The sequence below is a fragment of the Piliocolobus tephrosceles genome, chromosome 2 (genome assembly GCF_002776525.5).
Source record: "Piliocolobus tephrosceles isolate RC106 chromosome 2, ASM277652v3, whole genome shotgun sequence".
Taxonomy (NCBI): domain Eukaryota; kingdom Metazoa; phylum Chordata; class Mammalia; order Primates; family Cercopithecidae; genus Piliocolobus; species Piliocolobus tephrosceles.
This window is the reverse complement of record NC_045435.1, coordinates 143,492,402-143,515,544: the sequence shown is the minus strand read 5'-3', so window position 1 is coordinate 143,515,544 and position 23,143 is coordinate 143,492,402. Positions and strand designations below refer to the sequence as shown.

General features: G+C 36.7%; 1 protein-coding gene across 17 annotated transcripts in view; it reads right to left on the bottom strand.

The window, feature by feature from the left end:
- THRB (thyroid hormone receptor beta) overlaps positions 1-23,143 on the bottom strand; it is a 370,384-nt gene that overhangs the window by 204,739 nt on the left and 142,502 nt on the right. For 16 of the 17 annotated variants that reach the window (XM_023207293.2, XM_031935260.1, XM_031935261.1 and 13 more), the window contains one exon: positions 4,584-4,655. The gene's annotated coding sequence lies outside the window, so the exon portion shown is untranslated. Of the gene's footprint in view, positions 1-4,583; positions 4,656-15,476; positions 15,534-23,143 lie in introns of all 17 variants that reach the window. The other variant, XM_023207291.2, reaches the window with a different exon arrangement.

Here is a 23,143-nt window from a genome sequence, read left to right as displayed (position 1 = left end):
AGATAAAACTCAAACCCGGGCCAGGTGCAGTGGCTCACACCTGTAATCCCAGCACTTTGGGAGGCCGAGGCAGGCGGATCACAAGGTCAGGAGATCGAGACCATCCTGGCTAACATGGTGAAACCCCATCTCCACTAAAAATGCAAAAAATTAGCTGGGCTTGGTGGCGGGCGCCTGTAGTCCCAGCTACTCAGGAGGCTGAGGCAGGAGAATGGCGTGAACCCGGGAGGCGGAGCTTGCAGAGAGCGGAGATCATGCCACACTACACTCCAGCCTGAGGGACGGAGCGGGACTCCATCTCAAAACAAAAACAAAAACAAAAACAAACAAACAAAAAACCCTCAAACCTGGATATATTTTCTAACTTGTGAACAGCTCTTACAAGCAGTTTGGTGGATGAAAATGCATATTGTTTAAAACAAAGTGGAAAAATGTCAATAAATTGGGCTTTAACGATCGACATGTTACCCTCCCATTCTCATGAATAACTGGTATCTGACTACACACATGTTACATTAGCCACTTGACCAAGGAAGGAAACAAGAGAGAGAAAAGAAATAAATAAATTTCAAGAACTTTGGCTCTAGGAGGATCAGTTGCCCAAAGTCCCTGGAATGGAGAAGACTTATGATTTATATCTTGATATTTTCCACTTGGTTAAATTGGCTCTTAATGACTTGAAATAGGTCCTTTCAAATGGAATTGCAAAAAAGCAAATTCTGCTCAAACTCTTATATTGTGTAATTTCATTTCTGCTCTCATGCACATTAAACTAAACTGGTTGGAGAAAAGTCTCTTGCTAAATTAAATTTGGTTTGATCAGGAAATTTGTGTGCATGTGCAGGCAAAGCACAGTATGTGTGGGTTAAAAAAAATGTCCTGGTTATTTAAAGTGTTCTTTTTCATGGATGATTCAGTTTTACCAAAGCTTCATTAGTGAACTAAATTTGTGTTAATGTGGATTTGTGTTGTGAGTGAAATAGGCTTTGGCTCTTTGTTGGGAAATCACTCAAGTAGTAGACATTTTGTCCCTTCTGAACAAAATTATGCAGCCTCAAAGGCTGGAACATTTGAGCATCTTCAAATCCTTCTTTCTCCAGCTCCACGTGAATTTTTCTTGCCATTTCCTAACGCCATCATCATTTCCTTTTCAAAACCCTTTTCTTTGCTCATCCCAGTCCCATTTCACTCATCAGGCTCTAAAATGCAGAATTGGCCCCTGGGTCCCATCTGCCCTGGCCTATGTCCTTAGCTGTATTTCTGCCACAATAATTACCTTCCACTTTACTACCTGACTTCTTCTTCTGTTTTTTTCTTTTAGATGGAGTCTTGCTCTGTCACCCAGGCTGGAGTGCAGTGGCGCCATCTTGGCTCACTGCAAGCTCCGCCTCCCGGGTTTACGCCATTCTCCTGCCTCAGCCTCCCGAGTAGCTGGGACTACAGGTGCCCGCCACTACGCCTGGCTAATTTTTTGCATTTTTAGTATAGATGGGGTTTCACCACGTTAGCCAGGATGGTCTCGATCTCCTGACCTTGTGATCTGCCTGCCTCGGCCTCCCAAAGTGCTGGGATTGCAGGCGTGAGCCACCTACCTGACTTCTAAAACTTACAATAGCAAAATTTAAATGAAGTTTTTCAAAGTATTTCAGGGCAAGGAAGGTGCTTTTTAGAGGGTCAAAATGCCCTACTGCAATAACACAGGTACAGGGCCCATTATTTGATAGTTCTTGATGCCTGTTGAAAGCAAAAAGACTGAATTTGCAAGTAGCCTGTTTGACAGGTACCACGGAAGGCCTGTCTTTCAACCTCAATCATCAGAAGTTCTACTCTGCTAAGATATATGAGAAGCCTGCATTTTATAGGGCATTTAAAAAGCAGTCAGACGAGTAGGAGCAGAGGATTAAAAAAATTATGAAGAATTTGAATTTGATGAATATTGTTAATAGCACATGTTAAAGTAATGCATGATAAAAATGAGGTTTATATCAGTGAAGTAGAGATTACTGAACAACATACAATCCCAAATTAAAGAAAGGCATCTTTGGGACCCCCGCAGGATGGGGCCTCACTATGGCATCTCATTTCCCTAGGCAATGAGCAATATGGTCTTGGATGGAGAGCCAACGACAACCACTTACATGCTCAGCGCCTCCAGAGGGCCCCAAGCTTATTTTAATCTTTCCTCTCTTCCACAGTCTTCCTAACTGCATTGAAATTCTGGAAAGGGGCTCAGGAGGGACATTTCTTTTGGGGGAGCGGCTGAAGCTAAGACTATCCAAAACTCTTAGCATAAGTTCAGATCAGTGTGACCCTGCAGAACCATCCTGAATGTGCCAGATCTGGACCATGTCTTTCTATGCAATCTTAGGAGGCAAAGTCCAGCATAGTTAAAAGGGTAGAATTCCATGTCATCTGGCTCATTAAGGAAAGAATATACACCAGAATGGGTATACAACATGTGTAACATTTGTCACATGTTTCTCACTTATGGAATTCTTTATATACATGGAAGCGGATAGAGAAGCCCAATACCTAAACAGATAAAAGTCCAGCTGCATGTTGGGTGGTGACCCAGATGGTCTCTACCCACCAGCACTCCTCCCCGCAGAGACTTTTAAGGGGCTTCTCAGAGCCTTAGAAGCTCAGAGGACCCCATTTGGAATATGGTGCCACTCTACACCTCCCGGGAGCTACGCCCTGGGAGGGCAATGATTCTTGGCCTCTGTGGTCAGTAGAATCAAATATTGTCCTCTGAATCTCTAGTCCCAGAACTCCCAGGTCTCACATCTAAGCCACATTATAGGTTTCATTGTTTGGAATTCCTTGAGAGTTTTTATTTTTCTGGATTTGGTGATTATTCAACAAAAAATATTAGAACAGCATGATTTTCAATCTTCAGAAACTCTGTGTAATGACTTTAGACCGGATCCAATAAACAGCCCACATAGTTTTAAGGAAATTGATCAAACTCAAATATTTGGCTACAGTATTTTCATTCACTAAATGCCTAATTTACTTTTTCTTTATTTTCCTTTCTGTTTCTGTTTTTAATGGAAGTACAACTTATATAAAGTAAAATGCACAGGTGAGTTTTAACAGATGCCACATAGCCCATGGTTCTATAAACATTTCCATCACTCCAGAAAATTCCCTCATGCCCCTTGCCAGCCAATCTTCTCTTCTCCCCAAGGTAATCACTATTTTGATTCTTATCACCACAGATTAGTTATTCCTTTTCTAGAACTATATAAAATGAATTAATACAGTGTTCATTCTTTTGTGTCTAATGCCTCAGGTTTTCAGCATTTATAGAAATCTCTTCTTAGTTTCCTTATCTGTAAATCTGTAAATCTGAGGAGAATGCCTTGTAAAAAGAGTGTGCAAGTATTGGGAGGTGCCCCCAGTTTCCTGGTGGGAATGGAAGACCTTTGAGGTCACCTTGATTGAGGTGGGATGAAGAAGAGGCTGAGGACTGGGGTTGCAGGAGCCTTCTCATCTTTAAACAGAACAGCTGTCCTTTTTCATGCTTTAAAAATTGAGGTCCACTGAAATATTTCAACTGGGAAAAGGAGAGGGCTGTTTGTAAAGATGAAAAAAAACTTAGAGAACCATAGGTCTTGAAGATTCTTAGTGATCTCTTTTTCTTGAACATTCTATAAATTACAAACAGTGTTTTCTGATATGAGAACTGTGGCTGGTCCTCTCTAGGGAGGGCTGGGAGACAGAGGCAGCCAGACACGGGGCCCAAGGGAGGGCCTGGGCACTGAGTGCTGTAATACTAGTACTGGTTACAATCAGATAGCACCACCCCAACCCAGGCGCCTAGACAATAGGCCAGAGGCCATGGGCAAGAGGAGGCACAAAGACAGCATTCAAAAGGCCGGGCTCCCACAGCCAGTGAGCTTTCTATAGACTCTGCCAGACCCTGGCCAAGCCTGAATGTCTCCTTATCACCAGAAAGCCATTTTTCCATGGTTAGTTTTTAAACTGCTAAAAATAATAAACACAGAAAGGAAAGTTCCAACACAACCTTATATGCAGAGATAAACTGAAACTGTGTTGTTACAATAATGTAAACAAACTGGATCCTAAATTATAACCCAGTGATCTGAATGGTTGCTTGATATGACCACATAACTCAGGACTGAAAGGCGAATTCAGAAGATTTGCTAGTCAAGTGGATCTTTACTTCACAGGTGATTGTACCTTATCTGACTTGCTGGAACCAATAGGTTATGTAATTCTCATGCCTTTTTTTTTTTTCCACTCAAGGAAAAGACACATGGGAAAGGATTGTTGGATCTTCGCTGAGCACAATAATTTTCTGGTATAACAAGTGAAAATGGGCTCTTTTCTCTCACTACCCTATTACTCTTCTTGAGTAAATTAGTAGCATTGCTTTTCTGTTATGTTTTTAGTTCATTTAATGCTTTATATTTCTTCTGAATACCTATATAGTTCAAAACTACATTAAATAACAACAGCAGCAACACTACACATTAGGAGATAATTCCAATAATGCTAAAAAGGGACAATTAATAGCAAAGATCGCAAGTTTGCAAATAGTCAAGCTGACATCTGACCTTCTTATTCATTAAATCATGTGTGGAACTTGGCACCCACGCAGGACAGCCAACCAGAAGGAAATCGCAGATCTGGAAAAAAGGAAACGCAGAAGATAAATATAATTTGCTGTTTTAAAGTTTCCCAACATTTGATTAATCTACAACTGTTCTTATTTCTATGTTTAAATAGGGTCTGGTTTCAGAGCTGTCTCTGATTTTGAATAAATGCAAATAGATTTAGATAAAATCTTATTCTAAAGGGGAGATGGTTTCAGGGAAAGGGACTCTAACACAAGGACTGTAAGAACACATCACAGGCATGGGACAACTTTTGTGAATCTCAGAGATCTGCATTTCTGTGGAGTTTTAGGGACAAGACTCAAGAGCTTTGGACTGGCAGTTTGTGAAGATGAATAAAAGGCAAATGTGAACCTCAAACTGTTTAGTCACTCTGTGTTAAAGAGAATCCTGCTTTATCTCAGTGGATAGTTCCTGGAATAGGTCTCAACATATAAAAGCTGCAACTGAGCCGTTGGGGTGGGACACTGTCATATGAAACCTGTGGGGAAGCGATGGGTTCTCCATCAGGGTATGCATCTGAGCATGAAGCCATGGAACTGTCTAGATTGTGCTAAATGCAATCATATGGTGAACACTTCTCCCAGGTACAAACAAGATGAGAAAGGCAGCCAAACAGACCACGACACCTGCTATGCCACAGAGGATGTTGCTGAGTGGCTGTCTGCATGGCAAGCGAGAAGCCGCTTTTTAACTAACTGCAGTCCTACAAGTTTTGTTGTTGCTGTTGTGAATAACGCAGAAATTTTAGAAAAACAGAAGTTAGCAGGGAAAATATGTCTGGGTTCCCACTACCCAAAATATAAACCATTGCTAACATTTTGTCATGTATGCTGTATTTTTTTAATTTAAAAAAGGGTATATTTTAAAATAACATGAAGAATGCCTTTTTGTAAATTAGAAAAATTAGAGCATAGGTATAATCTCCTTGATAACCCCACACCATGCCCAGATTGTGAGTTGGTTTGTATCTTTCAAGACCACTATTTTTCTTTTTTAACATTCACGTACATAAATGCATATCCACGGCAATGAACAATGCTTGTGTATTTTTAATTTACCTATATGATATGAATCCCTGTTTGTGTATCTTTCGTTCTACATTTTTGACTCAATATGATGGATGTGGTCTTGAACCATGCTGATCTATACCAGCTCATTTCCTTTAACTGCCACACAACTGAGTAAATATATATTCAGTTGTTGGCTTTTCACCCAATATCCAACGTTTATGGCTACATAAAAGCCCTTGTTATATCATTAAGCTGATTGTTGGTTATGTGTGGGTGTGCATATGTATGTGAGCATAAGCAGATTTTCTCTGCTCTTGACTCTGGGTTTCTGAAGAAGCTGCCCTGTCTTGTTTCTGCAGTGGTTCCTCCACCCTACGACTCCATGAAGTGGACACTCAGTATGTTAAAAGGAAAAATATATTTATTAAAATCGACTTGCTTATTACTAGTTTTCTTCCCTTTTAAAACAACATTAAGGAAGACTTTGGAGTTATATTTATTTATTTTCTTCAAAATTTCTCTGCACCGCCCATTTCATAAACCTTCAAGTCCAAAACCTTTAACTTCACCTGACCATTTGGCTGACATTCAGGAACTCTGATAGTGCACGGCTGAAGACCAAGGCAATTAAGAAGCTTATTCAAAAAGGATTCTCAAAGACTACATTAACAAAGCCAGGAAGGCTTGTGTTTGTAGCAGTTGTTATGACTTTATGGCAATTATGTGTACATATACACCATTGCCCCGACATTAATATATAAATACAAAACTGTATTTATATATATATTTTGAATGCAAAAGTTGGACCTCAATATATTTTTCTTGAGAGTGTAATTTTGATTTTGGCTTTGAACAATATATCTGAACTTGACTCTGTGAAAAACCCAAAAATTCTCATATAATTAATAAGCGTTTGTATACACAACATTTATTAATCACACAATACGAACTGGGTTGTTCTAATTATTTTGTCTAATTTCACATAAGGTAATCCTCACAATGACCATATGAAGTAAGTATTATAAATAGCCCCGTTTTTCAGATGAAGAAAGGAGAGGAGAACAGTTAAGCATTTTGCCCAAAGTCAAACAGTGCAGAAGAGGCCAGCCAAGAATCACACCCAGGCAGTCTGATGTCATGGGCCTTGTTCTAAATGATTGAGAACAGATTTAGGTTTTAAAGATAAAACTGCGAAGAAGAAAATGAAACACTGTCACTGAGGTGGCTTCCAAATTTTGCTATAATACAAACATGCGGCGTCTTTTTCATGGTATGCCTCAAACTGAGAACAAACCAAATTAGAGTTCTTCAAGTAGACAAATTGAAAGTGATTTCCCTGTGATGAAGGAAATTTAAAGCAGCAAGTTCAAGCCCCAAACCCTTCCAACTTAAACATACCCATTCTCAGTTCTTCTCTTTAGAAAACTCAGGGACTGTGAATTTGTTCGTGGCTCAAAGGAGACTGCCCAGTTTTGTTTACACAAGATTCAAAGCAAAAATGAGAATCACTCCCTGGGACAGCTTTAGTTCAGAATGTGTGTTCTTTGCACATTTTTCATAGGGGCACAAATATATTAACAGTGTGGTTATTTTGTAGTTTCAAAGGAATCTGTTTTGTAACTGATTCATATTTATATTTGGAATATAGTTATTTCTGGGTATGAAACAGTTCATTTTGTTAAGCCATCTGACCTGAGGTGAGGTTGGCACCATTTCCCATGACTGCTCCCAATTAGTGAAAATTGAAGGTTAAAGGATAAATAAAGTCCCTTTAACTTGGTTTACTAATACGTTATTTATAAATGGCTCTTTACTTGACCTATTTTTTGACAGTAACTTTGTATGAATGAAATTGCACAGAACAAACTAGCAAATACATAATGCATATTTTATTGCAAAGCATTTAAAGGGTTTAATTTAAATGAATTCAATTTTAAAAGGGTTAATATTAGAGCAAAATTAATGCCTTCTCCTCCTCCTCCTCCTTCTTCCTCCTCTTCTCTCTCTCTCTCATCTCTGGTTTCTCACTAAATCATATGAGGCCTGAGCTAGACTGATTGCATTGTATTAGTGGCCTTTTAATTTTTTTGTAAAGTGCTTATTCATTCTTTTAAAGTTTTATTTTGACAGTTAAATAGTATTCCATAATATCACACTTATTGAAGGCCAGTGAAATCTTTTCTTTTGCTATTCCAAATAGGACTACAAAGCATAGCATCGTACAAGTGCCAGTTCTCACACATACAAGTTAAAATATAGAACAAATCTTAATAGAATTGGCCATTCAATGGGAATGCACATTTTACATTGTGATTGTATTTCCGAATTAGATTCTATAGAGGTCGTTTCAATTTATGTCTATGTCTGAAAGTCCTGTTTCTCCATAGCTTTGCTAATATGTTATTAAACATTATATTTATCTACTTGATAGCAGATAAATGGAATCCTAGTTAGAGTTCACATATATCTTGGATAAGTAAAGTTGTGAATCTTCTGATATCTCTAAACGTTATTTGTATTTCTTATTGCATGAATTTTCCTCCCTCTGTTTCCTTCCTTCTTTTTTTCCTTCCTTCCTTCCTGTCTTCCTTTCAATGGTTTGCCCAATGTTTTCTGCTACATTGGTGGACATTTTCTTATTGATAAGCCATTACATTGTATCTTCTAGAGAAATAAATTCTTGTTCTTTTGGCTTTGCTTTTGGGAATTTTGTCAATATCTTTTTGTTTTCTATTTTTTTCCCTCCTTTCCTCCTTCCCTTCCTTATTTCCTCTCCTCTCCTCTCTTCTCCTCTCCTTCTTTTCCTTTCCTCTCTTTCTGTGGTAAAACAATTAACATGAAATCTACCCTGCTTACAATTTTTTTTTTTTTTTTTTGAGACAAGGTCTCACTTTGTCACCCAGGCTGGAGTGCAGTGGTACAATCTTGGCTCAATGACACTTCCATCTCCTGGGCTCAAGCGATCCTCCTGCCTCAGCATCCTGAGTAGGTGGGATGACAGGCGTGTACCACCACACTCAGCTAATTTTTATATTTTTCTAGAGGTGGGGTTTTGACACGCATGTTGCCGAGGCTGGTCTCAAACTCCTGAGCTCAAGCGATCTGCCTGCCTCAGCCTCCCAAAGTGCTGGGATTATAGGCATGAGCCACCATGCCCAGCTCATAACAAATTTGCTCTCCTATGATTGCCATGAGAATATGCCTTAGATAGCTTGTTATGGATGAGAAACACACAGCAGAGTTGACTCACGTCAGTTGTCTCCACCAAGGCCACCCCAGGTCAGCCTAGACCAGCCAAGTCCCATCCATATAAGACAGCCCAGCAAGGATGAGCAGAGTCACCTAGCTGACATACAGCTGGCCACAAATGCATGAGTGAGTTCACCCAAGATGGGCAGAATCAGCCAGCCACCTCTCAGACTCATGAGCTACTGAATGCTAATTATTTCAAACTATGTTTTGTGGTAATTTGTTACTATCCCTGGTAATTCCCAATAATGTCATTATGTACTAGATAACTGATAGAGGACTTATCCTTGTTGCACTCACAAAAAAAAAAAAAGAGAGATACCCACATAAAAAATGATTTAAAATTAGGTAATAAAATTCAGCAAATATCCATCAAATGCCAGCTGTATGAATCAGGGTTATCCAGGAAAACATAAACTGGCTGAAGTATTTAAACAGAAAGATTATAATGCAGGGGATTGATTATGTAAGTGAAGGAAAAGAAGTGAAGTCGAACAGGGGAGAAGAGGCATCCAGCAGGAAACCCCTAAGCTATCGAGACAAGAATGGACGTGTTGATTTTGGAGCCCTGAGTTGGGGTCATTCAACAGAAACTGAAAGCTTATTTGGCGATTCCAGTAGGAACTGAAGCCACAGAGGAGACACAACTGTTGTCAGAGATATCGTCTGAGGCAGAGAGAGTGGAGAAGAAATACCCTGGCTTCTCCCTTCCTTCAATCCTCCGATCTTCCACCAAGGCCTTCCAATGGCTGAACCCAGAGGAGGCACATACCTCAGGAGGCAGCCCCTCAGTAATACAGAGGCAGGGCGTGCAGAGGATCTGTGGGCAAGCAGGTGAATACACAGTCATGCTGTGCAAGGTACCATACAAGGTGTTGCTCAGTGCTTTGTGTGACATCCTTAAAAACAACAGAATCAGAAAAGATACTGGGCTTGATGGTTAGAAAGGGCCCAACTGGGTGGAAATGAGGGAAAGGATGCTCAGGCTACAGCAACCGTAGGAGTGAAATGCAGGGAATAGCAAGTATTCTGGTTTGGCTGAGAAGGCTGTGTGTTTGGGAGAGGGAAACAGAGGTAGAGAATGGGTGATGAGGCTGCAAAGGCAGAAATAGTGCTAGAGCTTGAAAGATTCGGTCCTAATCCAAGTAGATTGGACTTTTGTTCTAAAGGCAATGGGAAATTTGATGGTTCTGAGCAAAGGATAATATAATAACAGTTGTGCATTAGGAATATTAGCCTGATAGAAATTTGAAGGATCAATTAGAGAACGACAAACTAGACTAGGGTTTATTAATTTAAGTGCAGACCTCAGGGAATTTACAACCCTCCTTAAGTAATTTGTAGAAGTTTTTTCGAGCATTCAATTTCCTGAGAGATGGTGCATAGCTGTTGCATGGTTTTCAGCGGAGTCTATGACTCCTGACCCCATAAAAACTGTTTAAGCACCAGAAAGCAAGGAAATCATCTAGAAAGCTTCGATCATAATTTCTTTAATGAGGATCAAAAACATAACAGTGGTAATGGAAATAAAAAGGAGAAAATGGAAACATTTATGAGGCATGGACTAAACACATAATCTAGCTGAACCTGAAAAGAAACAAAACAAGCCCAAGAGTACTGAAAGGCTTAACTATGGGCAACACCCATCTGTTATTCTTTTTCTTCCTTCTATAAAATGGAGAAATCAACTCCCGTTTCCAAGATACCATAACAATTTACTAAATTAGAAAGTTCTAAGATAAACATAAAGCATATATATCATCACTGCCCTTCTCCCATGTTCACCACACAACTAATCAAATTGCAGTCTTTCTTTACTGCTGACTCCAACCACAATCTCTAAATCCTTCTCAAATAGCACCCAGACAGGCATTGCCAACCAGTTTAAGAAGAAACTTACATGTCATCGCTGTTGTAAGACATTTTCTAGCGCTAGCATTTTTATTAATATTTATTGTATTGACTGTTCTTTCATTTCATAAAGATCTAGTACCAGTGAATGGGTATATTTGGCAGAACGTATTACATACTGATATATATATTTCCCACATGTGGGAAATTTAATCACATACAGCTGGATTACTAACTAGGTCTTATGCAAGTTCATGAATCTATTTAATGTTAATTCAAAGCAATTGACACAGATTTTAACTAAGCTGAATTAGGAGGGAAAACTGTGTTTACGTGAAAAATTACTCTATTATCCAATTATCATAGTAAAGTTTTAAAACCAGCACATGTCATCACAATCAACTATGAGTGACTTCATTGCTTGGTAAATTCTGAACTCCAATCATTGGCAAGTAGGTATATAGTATTGCCAAAAGCCACCTGTGTTTTAAAAGATGGTGACTTTTGGGTTGGCATTCGAATGTCACTATGGTGATTTTATTTCTTTGGGATGTTTTCTATCTGACATTTGAAAAGACATGTAATTTCAACACAGAACCACAATAGAGACAGATTCGGATACGTCAAGTTTGTTTTCTACTTGTAGTTGATCAACAAGAAAATTATTACTCTCTACTTCAGCATGAAGACTTCGCCTGCTCCCCTCTACATCAAATTCTGAAGTATGACCCGTTCAAACAGAAACAAACAGCATTTGGAAAAAATATACTCACAAAATTGGGAAAAAATCCTCTAATGTACTAAATTCCCAGCAGTAATTATTTGACCATGATCCACAATAAAAAATAATGTTTTAATCTGTAACACATACATACACAAATATGTAGGGATATATACATATATATATATGTCTGAAACAAAAGTTCCACAAAATAATATTCTTACTCCTGTGATACACTTGGATACCTTCTATTCCATTGAACTCTACCCTATTTTGTTCTCTTTTATGTACTATTTCATTTTTTTAAAAGTAATAACCTGCTAAATTGATTTCATTACCCACTAATATAGCCCAACCACAGTTTGAAAAACACTACTGAAGCAAAATGACTAAAGTACTCTGACTTTATTCACCAATGTAAACATATCCACAAAATACCAATCCTGAGCAACTTAGCAGGGGAAAAAAAAAATCTCTTGGCTTGCTCCCTAGTATCCTGGATGAAGCCAAGGTTTGCTGAGCCAATTTTTGTAGTTTGTGGTTGACAATGACTGAAAACTGAAAGGCAGAGATCAAATCCTCACTTTCCCTCTCAACACATCTCTTCCGCTGGGTAATTTATACAGTGCAAATACCAAGCTATTCAATTTTGCTGTCATTTACTGTTCTTTTTCCAACAGCAATGGAAACACAGCATCAGTTTACTGTCTTCTCTCTTAGGTAGAATTAGATTATTGTCCCTCCTACCCCTTTAAACAAGGATGGCATTCACCACTTCAGAGTCACTCTCAGAGGATCACCAAACAAAGCATGGCAGGAAAACTACTATCCATGAAGGAGCAATAGCAGAATCTGGGGATTGAGGTTGTCAGTCCAGGTTATATACAAGAATACGCTTTATAATGGTTCTTTTGATTGAGTGGACACAATTAGAACTGAATCAACATAATTAATAGTAAAAACAAATAGACACTTTAGGCATGCAGAGTGCAGCGAACTACTCTGTGCCTCAAGTTCTGTAATAGGACAATAACAATGCTTAATTTATAGAGACCAGGGTTAAATTAGTAAGTTCAATATTAAAAATGTATAAAGTGCTTGGAAGAGTGCCTGGCCCAAGAAAGCATGCTGTAAGTGTTGTTTTTATTATTATGCTGGCCCTGGGAATTGGCAGATATTGGTCTAGTTCTATGCTGAATCCAGTGCAAAAACCCAGGAAAAGAAGGGATGGTTCTAAGTGCCACTAGAATTATGCTCCTCATTTAAAGTGTCAAACTGGGACACTTTTGAGGGCTGTTGGATTGGTTCATTGTATTGATTGTGGGGATGCTTTAACAGCATATACATATGTCATAATTTATCAAATTGTATATTTTAAATACAATTTATTTTATGTCAATGAGACTTTAATAGAGCTAATAAAGTTATCTTTATTTAATTAAAATTAAATAAAGTTAATAAAGCAGACCAAAACTAAAAGAATATTTAAAGGAGTATACTTCCAGTAGAAGGAGAAAGATCCCAGATGGGAGCTTGGAAACACAGGAAGGAAGGATGAACACCAGAAATGGTAAATATGCGGTAAATATAAATGCAGTAAATACAAATGAATATATAAATGAATATTAACTATTTAAAACAATATAAAAATTGTTATATCTTGTGGAATTTAAAACATATGTAGAATTGAAATGTGAGACAAGAATACAAAAGGGCGGAGTGGTAAATAAAATCAAGTCCCTTGTATTTTCTGGAAAGTAGTCAAAGTCACAATTTATATTATACATTAATAAATTAATGATTCACTTTGTAATTCCTAGGGTAACCACTAAAAGAAGAGTAAAAGAATAAATCACTAACAAGCCAGTAGAGGTGAAATATTTCATTAATTCAAAATATAGTAACAAAGGAGAGGAAAAGGAACACTAGATAGCTGGGGCAAATGAAATGTCAAAGAGTAATATGATGGATTATAACACGAATATATCAGTAATTGCATAAAATGCAGATATATAGTTCACATAATATACATATACTAAATTATTTTTTAAATCCCAGTTAAACGCTGCTTAACTGAGACACACTTTTTATATTAGGACACAGAATTTGAAAGAAAAAAAGGATTGAAAAAATTACATGTAAATTATATTAATGTCAGATACTGTAAAACTTAATGACAAGGGATATTACTAGAGATAAAAAAGACATTTTATAATAGTAAAAGAAACCAATAGAAAGATATGAGTGATAAATCTGAATGCACCTAGTTACTAAGCCTCAAAATATATAAAGCCAACTTTGCTAGAACTAGAAAAAGAAATAAGAAAATCCACAATTAATGTGTGAGGGTTTAATACACCTCTCTCAGTAACTGGTAGAACAGGCTGTTAAAAATGAGTAAGAACATAGATAAGGATAAGGTAATGAATACATTTGACCTAATAGATCTATTTATAACATTACAGCCAACAATTACAGAATACACATTGAACATTTACCAACATCTATGATGTGTTGATAATAAATGAGTCTGAATAAATTTCAAAGATCAAAAATCAAACAGAAGATATTTTCTGACCACATCATAATTAAATAGAAATCAATAATAAAATAATAACTAAAAATTACACAAATATTTGGAAAGTAAGCAATACCCTTCTAATTAACCCATGGGTCAAAGATTACGCAGAGTGGAAATTAGACAATATTATTAACTGAAATAGAAGAAAACATGCCACCTCGAGTGTGTGAGATGCAGCTAAAGGTGTGACTGGAGGGAAATTTCTATACTTAAATGCATGCATCAAAAAAAAAAAAAAAAAAAGACAGCCAATGATCTAAGAAGACAATCAATGATTTAAGTATCCATCTCAAGAAACCCTAAAAATAATACCATATTAGGGTCAACCAAAGTGGAAAGGAGAAAATAACAATTAGTAATACATAGAACAGAAGTGTAACAGAGAAAATCAATCAAGTCAAAAACGGATTCTTTGAAAATACTAATAAAATCATAAACCTATAGCCAGATTTATTAATATAAAAGAAGAGAAAGGAAAAATTACATGTATTGAATAAAAAAGAAATCACTATAAACCCTACAGACAATAAAAAGATAAGGGGATATATGAACACTTTATGGCAATATTTGAAAATGTCAATGAAATGGACAAATTACTTAAAAAAACCTTACTCAAACAGGAAAAAATAATAAAAATGTGAATGGTACCATACTCATTAAAGAAATTGAATTTGTATATACAAATCTACTCACACAGTACTCTCTAGGCCTAAACTGCTGGAGAGTGAGTTCTACCAAATACTTAAAGGAAAAACCACACCAATTTTACATAGCTCATCCAGGTTATAGAAGAAGTGGGATCATGTCTCAACTCATTTGATGAGACTCATTTTATGAGGCCAGCATAGTCTTGATCCCATGACAGTATAAGGGTAGTATAAGAAAAGAAAATTATAACTAGCATTTTTTATGAATTTAGAAGAACAATTAAACAAAGTATTAGCAGACCGAATCCTGAGATAATTTTAAAAGGATAACACATTAATGCAAGAAGGTTTACTTTTAAAAATACAAGGTGGGTTTAATATTAGCAATCAATGTAAAGCACTCTATTAATAGAAAAATGAAAAGCATCTGGTCCTTTAAATGGGTACATTGATCTATTCATGATAAAACACTCAGCAAACTAGGTGTATGGTAAATTTTGAAAACTTTACATTTTCCTAATGCCTCAACAGCCCTACAATAGACTGAACACACCCTGCCCTGGTGTCCAGGTTGTACTAGTGTAATAAGGCTGGTCCCTGCCACAAGTCCCCCTTCTTTCCTTCCCCTGAATGTCACCTAGTGACATTCAAACACACCAATGAAATCCGTCATGCCTTTTTCTTGTATATGCCTTCCTGACCCCCTAAAGAGGCACCAGTCTGTAGGTCCTCATTCTCTTGGCTCCCCACTTACTTAGTGAGCCCGCTCACCTGGCCCTTCTCCCATGAGGCCTTCTGCACGATGTGCTATGCTTTCCTTTCTAGGACCTGCAAGCATAATAGATCATTTAATTGCATATGCCTCTCATAGTATTTCCATGGCCTTACTAAAGTGATCCTTAAAGACCTCACAAGGAGGATTTACTCTCCAATTTACAACACACTAGGATTGGAAGAAAACGCTCTCAATTTGATAAAACCCTATAGCAAACATGCTAATGATGAATATTGAAAGTTTCCCCTGAGACTAAGAATAATTTAAGGATAATTTCTATAACCACCTCTATAAAACATTATACGAGAAATCGCAGGTCTTGCAATTAGGAAAAAAAAGACTGAAAAAGGAAGAGATAAAACTGTGGTTATTCTTTGAAATCATAATTGTGTATGAGGAAAACCAAAACATCCTCCAGATAAATTATTAAAACTAATACGTTAATAAAGCCACACCACTGGATATAAGATCAACATATAAAATTCAATTGGAATTCTATATACCAACAACAAACATTTAGAAAATGAAATTCAGTCAATTACACCATTTATATTGGCATAAACATATCAAATACTTTAAAATGCAATTTTAAAAGATATCCAAGACTTCTAAATGAGAAACTACAAAGCTTTACTGAGAAAAAGCAAAAGAGATCGATACACGATCATAGATTGGCGGCCTCAATATTGTAAAGATGTCAATTCTCCCTAAATTAGTATATAGATTCAATATACAGTAATCCCTATCAAAATCTCACAAGTCTTGGGCTTTTATTTTTCTGGTGGAAATTAGCATACTAATTCTAAGATGCATGTGAAATAGCAATGAGCCAAGAATAATCAAGGCAAAATTAAAAGAGAAGAATATTAGAGGACTTAATACTACTAGCTACAGTATTATAAATCTACATTAATTAAAACAGTGTGCTATTGACGCAGGATAGACAAATAGATCAGAAGAGCTCCAAAGAGAGTACAGAAACAGAAACACATATACCATCATTAATAATTAAAAGTGACATTGCATTGTAGTGAGAAAGGGCATTGTCCTGAATAAATGGTGGTAGGTTAACTGGATACCCACACTGTAAAAAATATTTTTGTACCTTACTTCACATGATACAGGAAAATCAATCCCAGGTGGGTTGCTGGTAAAAATGTAAAAGGTGAAACACTAAATCCTCAGAAAGATAACATATGGGAACATATTCATGATTTGGGGGTAAACAAAGTTTTCTTAAACAGGACACAAACAGCATTAACAATAGAGGAATAAAGAAATAAATAAACAATAAATGTTAAAAGGAGACAATAAAGGAAAAGGTAAGAAATTAGATTATATTAAAATTAGGAACTTCTGTTCACCAAAAGACACCATTATGAGAGTGAAAAGTGGGAAACAATAATTGTATTACATATGACTGACAAAGGAATCATATTCAGGATATATATTGAACTCCTATAAATCATTAAGAAAAAGGTAACCCAATATAAAATGGCCAAAAGACTTGGATATTCTCACACAAGAAGATACTCAAATGCAAATAAACATATTAAAAGTGCTCAACTTCATTATTTATCAGGAGAGTGTGAATTTAAAACACAATGAGATATCTACACACACCCACCAGAATGGCTAAAATTAAAAATACTGCCAATACCTAGTATTAGAGAAGATGTGAAGAAACTGGAATTCTCATACACTGTTGGTGAAGTATAACCATTTTGACAGTTCTACAATATCTCCTAAAGCTGAATACACATGTATTATTAACCAGCATCTTCACTCGCAAACCTAACAGAAATGTTTACACATGGTCACCAAAACACCTGTACAAAAATGTCCATAGCTGCTCTTTGCATAATAATCAAAAGCTGAAAACAATTCACATGTTCATCAATAGTAAAACAGATTAAAACTTGTAATACAGTCCAATTCAAGTCAGAAATGATAGATAGTCTTCCAAACACAATATTGAGCAAAATATGCCAGACACAAGAAAGTATCTTCTATATTAGGCCATTATATACAGTTCTAAACAAAGCAAAATTAACCTCTGGTTTTAGAACTCCAGGGAGTTCAGTCTCTCCTTTGGGGAGAGGCTGAAAGTGGATATGAAGAGGGTTTTTGCTTCTTGTCAATATTGTATTTCATGATCTAAATAGTGATTGTGTAGGTGGATTTGTTTTGCGAAAATTTATTAAGTTGTATGCTAATGATTTGTGTACATCTCTGTGTATATGTTTCATTTTAATAAAAATGTTTATTTAAGGTAATTTCTTTAAGAAATATCAATACTTTTTTTTTGTACTTAGCATTCATAAGAATACAAACATGTGGCAGGGAACAGTGATGGGACCTACAGCACACATCAGGGTAAATTTCAGACATCTTATCTATTGTAACATGGTGCTGTCACCCTGTGTGTAGTATCTATATGAAATGGTATAAAAGAGGAGGCTAAAAGAAACAGCATTAAGTTTTCAGGATTTTCTGTAAATACACTGCTTAGTATGTTATTCATTTCTTTTTTCTTGGTGAAGAATAACAGAATTTTTTTTCTTGTGTGTAGTTATAGATCAGCACCCCAAATCATGCAACGAATCAGTTTCCTCTCTTCTCATTGACTTCTAAAAAATTCAGCCCTAAATTTGTGTATACCCTTAGATCAGTAGTTTTCAAACTTTCTTTACCATGGCCACAGACAGAAATTTTATATGATGACCTAATACACAAACACACACATCAATCTGAAACTTACATAAGATATAATACCCTTGCTTTGTGCAATGGCCTCTGATAATTCTGTTCTCACCTTCACATCTTAATCTGTTAAAAATGATGGGTGCTCACTAAGATGGTTTCAAAGGCCATTAATGTGTTGCAACGAAGTTTGAAAAACATTGTCTTCTAGACAATGATACATATTAGGCATTCAATAAAACGTTATTGAATGAATAGTGGTATGCATTTTGTTAATTTGGCCTAAACTCCAGTTTGTTGTTAGCCTTGTTTTCCTTTGCCGTCTCACGTTTTGTTCTTATTTATGTCAACTTCTTATAGTGTATGTATCTTTAGAAATTGTCTTAATCTTTTCCAGAACAAGTCCTTAAAAAACACTCTTAAAGTCACACAGTAAATCAGTCAGAGCAGAGACAGGAGAGAAAAGGTCATCCCAAGGCACCCAAGGTGCTGGAACAAGAAGCTTAACACCTGTAGGACAGACACTTCCTGTCCCATCTCTGTAACAATGTCTGCAGCACTAGGACACATGAGAGCAGATGGTGACTGGGACTAAGTGCCTGGAACTCACCTCTAACCTTACAGGGAACCCTATATACTCTTGCTTTCCATGAAGTTCTCTTGCATTTCCGACAGATGGGAGAGAGTGAGCCAGCTCATTCTGAGAAACACAAAGACACTTTTTGAAAGAGGAACAAAGGGTTCTGCAACTGACAATGAAGAATGGTGTGAGCATCTATGTGCATCACTGTGATAAAGAAGCTCATGGTCTTGAGTTTCCTTTATCTCTCTTTTCAGGGTGTAAAATCTTTCTCAGGCCATTGACATTTTGTGTCAACAGAAGAGCTAGCAAACATGTTGGAAGGAACTAGTTCAGGCATGTGAGAATAAACCTTATCTTTCTAACACAGGAACAAATTTAACCTTAATAAAACTTTTATTTTAAAACATTTCTGTTGGTACTATTAAACAAAACTTTCATACAAAAAGTTCTTGGATCACTTTTGGGCAAGTTGCCATTCTGGCTTATCTTCAACACCCAAAGAAAGGAAAACATGTTTTAGGCCAAGACCCATGGTCCAGTTCAGTAATGCTGTCCCTGTGAGGATAGGGCTGTGGGCTAGAGAAGAGAGGTGAACGTGACTGGTCATTGCGTTAGCTAGAAAGGGTCAAAAATGACAAGGAATGTAACAGGGCTTAATGGACCAGAAGTCAAAAATGCAGTCTAATATTTGCCTTCACACATGTCTACAGGAACATTTGTTTTAGCAGTATGAAATCAGAAGCAGCCTGTAAATTTCAAACCAGGGTGGTTGGTTTTAGAAGGTCTTTGTGCAGCCATTCAAACTCAAACTTACGAACTCACAATACAAGAATTCATCACAACAAAATACTAAATGTAAACACCAGGATGAAAAACTATATACACAAAATATGAATTCAACCATATTTTAAGCATACACATATACTATATATGCATAGAAAAAGACTTGGAAGAAACACTCCAAAATATTAAGAGGAGCTATAAACACAGGTTAGTGAAATTAAGAATGAATATTCAATTTCTTCTTTATTCTTTTCTTTATTTTTCAAATTCCCACTATAGGCAGAGATTGCTTTGATAGCTCGATAAACAAAGCTATTTAAAAAATGTAATAAAGTATTTCTTTATAAACTCTAGTTTTTTACATTCATTGACAAATATCTGGATAACATTTTGTCCATTTTCTCTTTAGCAACATCTTCAGGGGTTAAATTGCAACTCAACAAGGAGAGCAAGCTGACTGAAATGCAAGAGTGAATCACATGCAAAGTAAAAGTGAAACATGGATTCTTACTCCCGAATATATTTGCATGAAGAAAAACCAACTTAAAAAATAAAACAAAAACTCTTGTCAGAAACACTCTTTGTCTTGTATATTTTTTTCACGTGGGATGTGTAGAATAATTTAAAACTGTAGTCCATAAGTAACACTAAAAGTTTAGATAGCCTAGCCTACACACAGTCAGTGTAAATGTCACACAGCCATGAATTCCTTGGTGCAGAGTTCCACAGTTCTACAGCAACTCATGTCACCCAGCTGGCTATAAGCAAAACTGAGCAACAGACAAATCTCTGCAGACATTTGACAAGGAAATAAAGGCTGCACAAAGAAATGAGGCTGTCTATTCAAGCTAGGACCATAGAAAATTCACTGTGAATTAGCAAGCACACCAGCATACACGTCAAAGAAAGTGTCTTCATTTTTCATGCGGTTTCTAGTTACTTTGTCACTTTCCTGAACTGTACAGGTCAGTGTGGATATCACCAAAGGCTCAGTGTTTTACTGCCAGGTGCAGGAAGGAAAAAGGCAGGTTAATCTGTTTTATCACTTACTTCTCTGACTATATATTAGGCGATTCCATATGATAAAAAACAAAACAAAGCAAACAAAGAAAAATCCTATAAAACTTTGTATTAAGAAGCCCCTTAATTTTAAAAAATAGGTTTGTTTTTTATCTCTTAATCTAAATAATATAACATTTAATAAAGCAGGTATGCATAGCAAATTTTAAATACTAAGATGTGGGCAAGTCATCTCAATCCCTTGCTAAGCATTGCTAAAATTAAAAAAAAAATTCTTAGTAAGGAGGATGGACCTTACTAAGTACATCATTCACAATATGGTAGTCTTGTGCCCTGATTTCAATTAAATGTTTCTATAAAGAATTTTAAAGGTTGTATAGTATTCCATGGGATATATGTACCACATTTTCATTATCCAGTCTATCACTGATGGGCATTTAGGTTGGTTCCATGTCTTTGCTATTGTGAACAGTGAGGCCATTATCCTTAGCAAGCTAACACAGGAACAGAAAGCCAAACACTGCATGTTCTCACTAATAAGTAGGAGCCAAATGACGAAAATACATGGACACATAAAGGGGAGCAACACACACTAGGGCCTTTTGGGTGGAGGATAGGAGGAGGGAGAGGCTCAGTAAAAATAACTAATGAGTACTAGGCTTAATACCTGGGTGATGAAATAATCTATACAACAAATCCCCATGACACAAGTTTACCTATGTAACAAACCTGAACTTGTACCCTTGAACTTAAAAGTTAAAAAAAAGTTAAAGGAACTTCAAATGCTATTGCAAATAGGACAGAAATACGTTTACTTTGGAAAAACACACAAGACATAATGAGTGACTAAGAGCTAATCATTGGGTTTTCTTGTCTATTTTGGGAAAGCAAACTTTTTTGACATCTTAGAATGTCTGCCAGTCTTAGGTTAAGACATTGGCTACTGAATTTGGAACTGACACTTGGGCTACTGAGAGTACACAATGAAGGAAAGAGAAGGAAAACTAAATGGGGAGTTCGGATGGGAGAAGGGGATGAGTTTCGGCTCCGTCTGGATTTCCACTCTCAAAGAAAGGATTACCATGTCAACTCATGAGTAAAAGTGAAGAAGAGCAAACTTCTAAGTTAATTAAAAGAACTTGGTTTGGAAATAAGATTTTGAATCCCTCATGGCTGTGAAGACTTACCTTTGCATCCACCCTCCAGTGAGGAGCTCACAGAAGGCTCAAGATAAAAAAAAGTGGATTTCTTCATAAGCCCACATTGATATAGATAAATACATGAGTAAACAAAAAAATAAATAGAGGAGAAGGGAAAACTCTTCCTCAAGGTAGAATGGATGTTAAAATTAGAGGGTGAAAATTTAAGGAGGAAAAGACATTTGTATGGTCTCAAGGTATTTAATCTCACATAACATACATTAATTACAAAGAAGACAATAGGAACTTTCCAATGAGAAAACCTGACAGACAGCACCTTAACCAAGTGATGAAAACTAACATCCTCAATAATGGAGTAAAGTGGCATCATGTGACTCCTGATATGATGCACTGAGAAGGACACAAGATCATTAATGTGGTATTCCTTCCAAAGGCACATCACCTGAACATAACATTGAGGAAATATCAGAAATACACACTGGAGACGGTCTACAAAATAATTGGCTTGTATCCTCCAAAAATACCAAGGTCAAGAAACACAAAGAAAGGCTGAGGAACTGTTTCTGAATAAAGGAGCCTAATGAGACATGACAACCAAATGCAGCATGATATCCTGGAATGGATCCTAATTGGGAAAAAGAATTGTTACCAAAGACATGATTGGTCAGTGGACAAAATTTGAACAGACGATGTCAATTAGATAATAGTATGTATCAATGTTGAATTTCATGGGTTTGATAACTGGGCTGTGGTTATGTAAGAGGCTGTCCTTGTTCTTAGGAAATACACAATGAAACACTGAGGAATGAGGACATAAAAGACAGTAAGGCGGGTGACAGAGACTTAGTAGCACAAAAAAAGCATTTTCACTACACTGGAATTCCTTCCTGGCTATACCAGAGAGAGGCCCGTGAGGTCAGGCCAAATGGGCAGTGAGGCTCAGTGCATTCACCTGAAGGGAGAAAGGGTGTACACAAGGTATACTTATATTAGTAAAAACACATGGTAGAGTCATCTGTGGGTCTGGAGGAGTTTCTATAATCTTAGCACTTGTATATCTGAGTCTGGCTTATCATGGAAACTCCTAAACATTAGCTATCTGAAAAATACATTCATTCTATTCCAATGGTTCCCCAAGTCTTAACTCATTCTAGCATCAACTCTAAAGTCCAGAGTCTCATCTAAATATCATCTAAATCAGATATGAGTGAGACTTGAGGTATGATTCATCCTGAGGCATAATTCTTCTCCAGCTGTGAACCTGTGAAACCAGACAAATTATGTGCTTCTAAAATTCAATGGTGAGAAAGACACAGCATAGACATTCCCATTCCAAACAGGAGAAATAGGAAAAAAGGAAAGGGTGAAGGATCTTGAGCAAGTCGAAATCTAGCAAGATACATTTAATCATACT